General features: G+C 38.7%; 2 pseudogenes; both read right to left on the reverse strand.

Moving 5' to 3' along the window:
* Nucleotides 1-2,082: 2,082 nt before the first annotated feature.
* LOC111731783 lies at nt 2,083-2,201 on the reverse strand (annotated as a pseudogene).
* Nucleotides 2,202-5,789: 3,588 nt separating this feature from the next.
* On the reverse strand, nt 5,790-5,909 carry LOC111731785 (annotated as a pseudogene).
* Between the last annotated feature and the right edge of the window lie 221 nt (nt 5,910-6,130).

Consider the following 6,130-nt stretch of genomic DNA (forward strand, 5'->3'; position numbering starts at 1 on the left):
ACTTGTTCGACTCCTTTTAAACAGCCACTGTGGAATTGATGCTAGGATAAATTACTGAATGTAATTTGGGACAATGGTGAAACAGAGAATTAAGAAAAAGGCAATGTATCTTAAAAATTACATATGTAAGTTTACCATAGTAAGTAAATGAACTAGAACTAAGTGCTCCCAGGCTGTTTTGGTTGATTTCTACTGTGACTGTTCACAGCATTGCTTCTGTGACATTGGGGTTCTGTGACTTGGAGGCCGTTGGAGGTCTGGGGGAGTGCTGCTGGTTGGTGTCAAGTCAGTTCAAGTCTCCTCATCACGAGGCCATTTGCTCCCTGCTGATGTCAGTGGAAGGCAGTTCTCTTTGGAGGTGCTTAGCTTAAACAGTGCTGTGTATGTCATGCCACGTTTCTGATACAATGCCTGCCTCCAGCCAGCCTGTTGAACAAATCTAAGTGCATTGGGCGGCTGGCTCAGGGCCAGAATGGCGTCACTGTCCATTAATAGAAGTTGCTGGAGACAGAAAAATGTTTTAGGTCTGGCAAGAACCCAGCTCCTCCTACACTTTGTCTGCCTCTAGGCAAATATATGCAAAAATCAATTTAGGAATGCTTATTTTCACCAGTTTGTGATAATTTAAGCATTCATTTGCTTAGTTAATGTTGGGTTTTTAAAAAAATATCTTGTGGCACATCTTTTTCCCACCCAATTAATATATTCATTTATAGGCTCTGCTTCTTTTCGAAAAAGATATGAGGTGATTTATTACAAAGGATGTTTATTATTAGCCTATAAGCTTTTCCTGCTTTTACTTGATGATGTTCTACTTGTATAAATATAGCTGATGAATTGAGAGCTTATTTATTTATCTATCAAACCATCAATATTCCACTTTATTCCATAAAGGATATATACAGAGCATGTGGAAACTCACATCATGCAACAAGATGGCACAAATTATAAATAGGTAAGAAAATAAAAAGGAAACACAAGTTATGAACATGCACTGTAAATGGAAAATTGGACTACAAGACTACACAGAAATTCATACTATGAAGTCCTATATACTCGCTCCACATGGGTCACATATTAGCCAAAGTCCTCAGAAAACCCAAGAAGAAAGAAAAAACATGATCATCTGATAGTGGGAATAATCCAAAAGGAAATCACATAATTTTTTCTGATAACCAGGTCAGAAAAAACTTAAAGAAAACATTGTGTAATGAACATCCTCAATAGTCTTATTAGAGACTACTATGGGCTGAGTTGTGTGCCCCTCAAATTTACATGTTGAAATCCTAACCCACAGTGCTTTAAAATGTGATTGTGTTTGGAGATAAGGTTTTTAAAGAGGTAATTAAGTTAAAATGAAACCATTAGAATAGGCCCTAACCCAATATAACTAGTGTCCTTATGAAATTAAGACATAGGCTCAGAGGGAAAAACATATGAGGATGAGAAGCCAAGGAGAGATGTCTCAGAAAAAATTAACCCTGTAGACACGTTGATGTTGGATTTCTGGCCTCTGGAAGTGTGAGAGAATAAATTTCTTTTGTTTAAACCAAACTAGCTATAGCACTTTGAATGGCAGCCCCAGCGAACTAATACAGAGACACACTGATGTGTTTTCTAAAGGCTATCTCTAATGGCGTTGCTCTTTGCAGGTTGATAACATCACCCAAAGGTACTCAAATTCCTCCTTTCCCACCTCTCATGCTCCCACATCCTACCCAAATTAAGATGACTGTTGTGGGAATTTTGATGTTCTTATGTGACCTTGCCACACCGGCCACAGTTAATCAGTCTGTATGCAGGTAGTTGGCCCAATCGGAGTTCTTTCCTGCAATTTTTCCATCTGGAACTGAGAGAGAGCTTAACATGTGTCCTCTCTAGTGGCAGAAGCCATAAATGTAAGCCTCATTAGCTGCCAGTGGCTATACTTTCTCCTAGGTAGGAAAGATGAATCTATAAGGAGAGAGAAGCCAAAGAGAGGGTCTCAGCATCATTCCAATTTCTAGTTTATTCTTTCATTCAGTGAATATTTATTGAATGTTATTTGTTCCATACATTAGTTGTAATTTTTTTTTTTTTTTACACCTACAGCACCTGAGCTTCCTAGGCGGTCTCCCATCCAAGTACTAACCAGGCCCGACCCTGCTTAGCTTCCGAGATCAGATGAGATTGGGCTTGTTCAGGGTGGCGTGGCTATAGATGAGTTCAGTCATTCTTGAAGTTCATTTACATCCTCACTTTCCTGGCAACTTAGTTGTTGCTACCCTTTTGATTTCATCATCAATAACAACCAGAGCAAGTGGATTTCTGTCATTTACAACTGAAGTAGTACATCACAATTCCCTCATATTCTCCTTTTCCTCTCATCACCCAGAACTTCTGGTAGCTCCTTGAACAAGTGCTGTCGTCTCAGGATAACAAGAGTCAGTCAAGGGGTAATCAGGATTCTCAACATAAAAATAAGCATAATTCAGATTTCCTTGTTCTGCTTGTAAAAGTCCATCTTTTTACCCTTAAATATCTGAGCTGACCCCAGATGCGCCCCTCCTCCCTCAGATTTGAGGGGGTGGTTATAGAGGCTTTCACTCACAACCAAGTGACTGTTTCAAAGAGTCAGAAGTACCCAACCTCTTTTATAATCTCTCCCAAGGCAGAAGTGACTGGTAGTCATTCAATCACGAACTCACATAATATGTATAAATGGGATTTCCTTTATCTAGTAAGTCACCATCCTTTCTTTAGCTTTACCATTAAATAGCAAGTGGGTGCATTATCTGTTCTATTTCGTATGGAATTTATCTTTTAGGGAAAATGTGCACACATTTTTGTGTAACTTTCTTATATTCTCATTTCGTTGATTTCATTTTTTTTCCCAGTGATGAGGCCTTCAGCCCCAAATAGGAAATAAGCACTCAATCAAAGATTTCTCAAAACGTTTTCTCATAGTAAGTACTCATTAAATATTTTTTGAATAGATGCTTCCTTATTCTAGTAAATAACACCAAAGTCCCAATACTTAGGGAAAAATGGTGGTTTATTTTCATTCAGAAATGTCCATATTATCTCTATTTCTGTTGTGGAAACAAATGATCTTTGGCAACTTGAGTTTGTATACCAGCACTACTACTTGGTGGGTAGGAGTCCTCTGCCAGGAAGGTCATTAAGCTCAGAGCCTCAGTTTTTCTGATCTATAAAATGGGAATTAAAATTCTTACTTTGCAATAGAGTTGTGATCATTAAATCAATGATATGACTATAATATATATAAATGACTATCACAAGTGCCTGGCATATTGTGGGCATTTAAGAATTGTATTTATTATTATCTAATTCACTATATAATTCTTTCTCTAATTTCCAATTGCCTGTCTGCTTACTGTTTTTCCTTTCTTTTGTGATTTTCTTTTTATCATTTGATACAGATGATTGCTGTGCTTTTGGTGACAGAAAACTGCTACCATGGTATTTTTTGGCTTTCATAAAGAAGCATAGGTGAGAAAAAGGCAAGAAAGTAATACGAATTCTACACTGAATAGTTCATTTATTCATAGAAAGTAACCAGTATAAATAGTCCATGCCACTAGAACAGCATGAGGTTGTCAAATCAAATTATGTATGTCAATGCCTTTCAGCTAAAGAGCAGCAGGAGCACATTTGCTGGGTTTATTACGTGTTGTAGGAGGACAAATCTCACACCAGTAAGAGGGAGTTAGAAAGGGCTTGCAGGACTTGGGCTGGTGTTAGGTGGTTTGGGGAGGAGTAAAGAAAACAGGGCTTGTGTCTGAGTTGGGCAAGTCTGTGACTGGGTATTTAAAAAATCTTCTCAAGCAAAAGGGAAAGCTAAGGTTATAATTGTAAAGAAGCAGCAGTCACTCAGATGAGGAAGAGTAGGGGGATGTTTGGTCATTTTTGTGATTTGGATGATGTTCATAGTCTTGCCCACGTTCAGCCATGATACAGAGTGGTCTTGTTCATGTCTTGATCCATCATGGTCAACAGAGGGATCTTATGGGACGCTGACGTTCTGAGAAATTGTTTACGTTTAACAAGAGAACACCATGGCCTATCTATTAAGTGTCAGACTAGTTTCTAACAACTGTGAGATTTAGCCATGTGTCAGGTCAGTTTACAGGCTGCTTTTCTCATTCTCATGTATTAAACTTTTGGTGCAGATAATAGGAACCACTCTATTTTATGAAAAGAGGATTTAATACAGGGAATTACAGAATTGTTGGAAGGACTGAAATCATGGCTTGGGCTCGGATTCCAAGAGCAATCTAAGAACTACCTTATAGAACTGGTCCTCCAATGAGCTGCTAACCACTTATTTCCCTGCCTTCCTGATTGTGACAATCACATTGTCAGAAACCATTGAAATTGTTTGCTCCAGGAATATGTTAGCTTGTTTGCTCTTCAGAGATCAGGAAGCTATTGGTGCAACATTGAGCCTTAAAGTCATCTCACACATGCTAGGTGCTGACTAACTCCTCTGAGCCCTGCCTCCTGGTTGTCACCATGCTGGTAACTGGAGCACCAGAACTTCTGCTCTCTGTCAGAAAACGTGCAACTCCTCTGTGTCCACTTTTGTCAACAGAAGTAGCACAAGCAGCGCATCACTTCTAATTTCTCTCCATGGCTTCTAATTTCCATATCTGAAGTCAGCACTAATTGCCTAAGCCTAAATTATGTCCAGAACCCTAGCTGCAAGGGAGTTTGGAGATCACAAGTTTTTGGTTTTCCAGCCTCTGCAATAGGAAGACATACTGGAAGGAGGTTAGAATGGATGCTGATTTCAGGCTAGACTATTCACCACAAGCCCTAATCAGGAGGAAACAGACCTGGATCTCGTCCTTGTTTAGTTGCTAAACTGCTATGTGAAGTTAGAAGAGTATTATCACCTTTCTGGGTCTCAGTCTCCATGACCAAGTTAGACTAGTTGCTATCAAAATTTCTTTCTGATTCTAGGATTCTATGACTCTATTATTAATTTTTGAAATATTTTCTTAAACACATTAATTTTGAAAAACATTTTCTGTACTTCTTTACACAGAATTTGTTTTCTCACTAATCCTTGTAGTGCGGTAGGAAGCCTCCAAGATGATGGGAGGCCCCAAATGATTTTTACCTCCCAAAATTATCTCCTCCTGCATTGAATAGGGCTGATCTGTGTAACCAATAGGATACTGTAGAAATGATAGAGTGGCACCCAGGGCTAGATCATAAAAAAATTGCAGTTTCTACCTTTACTCTCTCTTGGATAATTCACTGTTGGTGAAGCCAGCTGTCACGTCATAAGGACACTTAAGCAGTGCTCTGAGGAGTTTCATGTGGTGAGGAATGTGACCCCTGACCACAGCCAGCATCCATTTGTCAGCCATGTGAGTAATCCCCCTTGGAAGTGAATGTTTCAGGCCCAGTCAAGCCTTCAGATGACTATAATTCTGGTCAACATCTTGACTGCAACCTCATAAAAAACTTTGAGCCAGAAGTACCCATCTAAGCCACTCTGAAATTCCTGACCCACAGAAACTGTATGAGGTAATCAATATTCAATGTTGTGTTAAGCCACTAAGTTCTGGGGTAAACTGTTATGCAGCAACACAAAACGAATATATTCCCCAATTAGTAGGCAATATAGCATAAGAATTGCTGAATTTACTTCTTAATCTCTAACATCAACCCTTTTTTAAAAAAAATTTTTTTAGGTACGGAACCTTTGGTTGACCTCACAGATTGCAAGGACTTGTCAGGTTATAATCCCTTATTTTTATTTTTTTTAATACCTACAGCCACTAGAACAGCCTGGTCTTCCTAGGTGGTCTCCCATCCAAGTACTAACCAGGCCCGACCCTGCTTAGCTTCTGAGATCAGATAGGATCAGGCTTGTTCAGGGTGGCATGGCTGTAGACTCTTATATCAACTTTTATTTGCTTATATTTTTCTGACATAAAACTGGTAGCCTTCTAGATTATATCTCTAGACATACTACAAGCCATTAAGAAATATGTCAATCATCATGAAAACTAAGTAATTATTTATTTGAGATTTTGCAAAATTTAGTAATGGGCAGACAAGAAAAGACCTTATTGTTAATACACTAAATAACAAATATTTTCTCAGGCAGAGTGCC

Source organism: Pteropus vampyrus, unplaced genomic scaffold (genome assembly GCF_000151845.1).
Source record: "Pteropus vampyrus isolate Shadow unplaced genomic scaffold, Pvam_2.0 Scaffold397, whole genome shotgun sequence".
Lineage (NCBI taxonomy): Eukaryota > Metazoa > Chordata > Mammalia > Chiroptera > Pteropodidae > Pteropus > Pteropus vampyrus.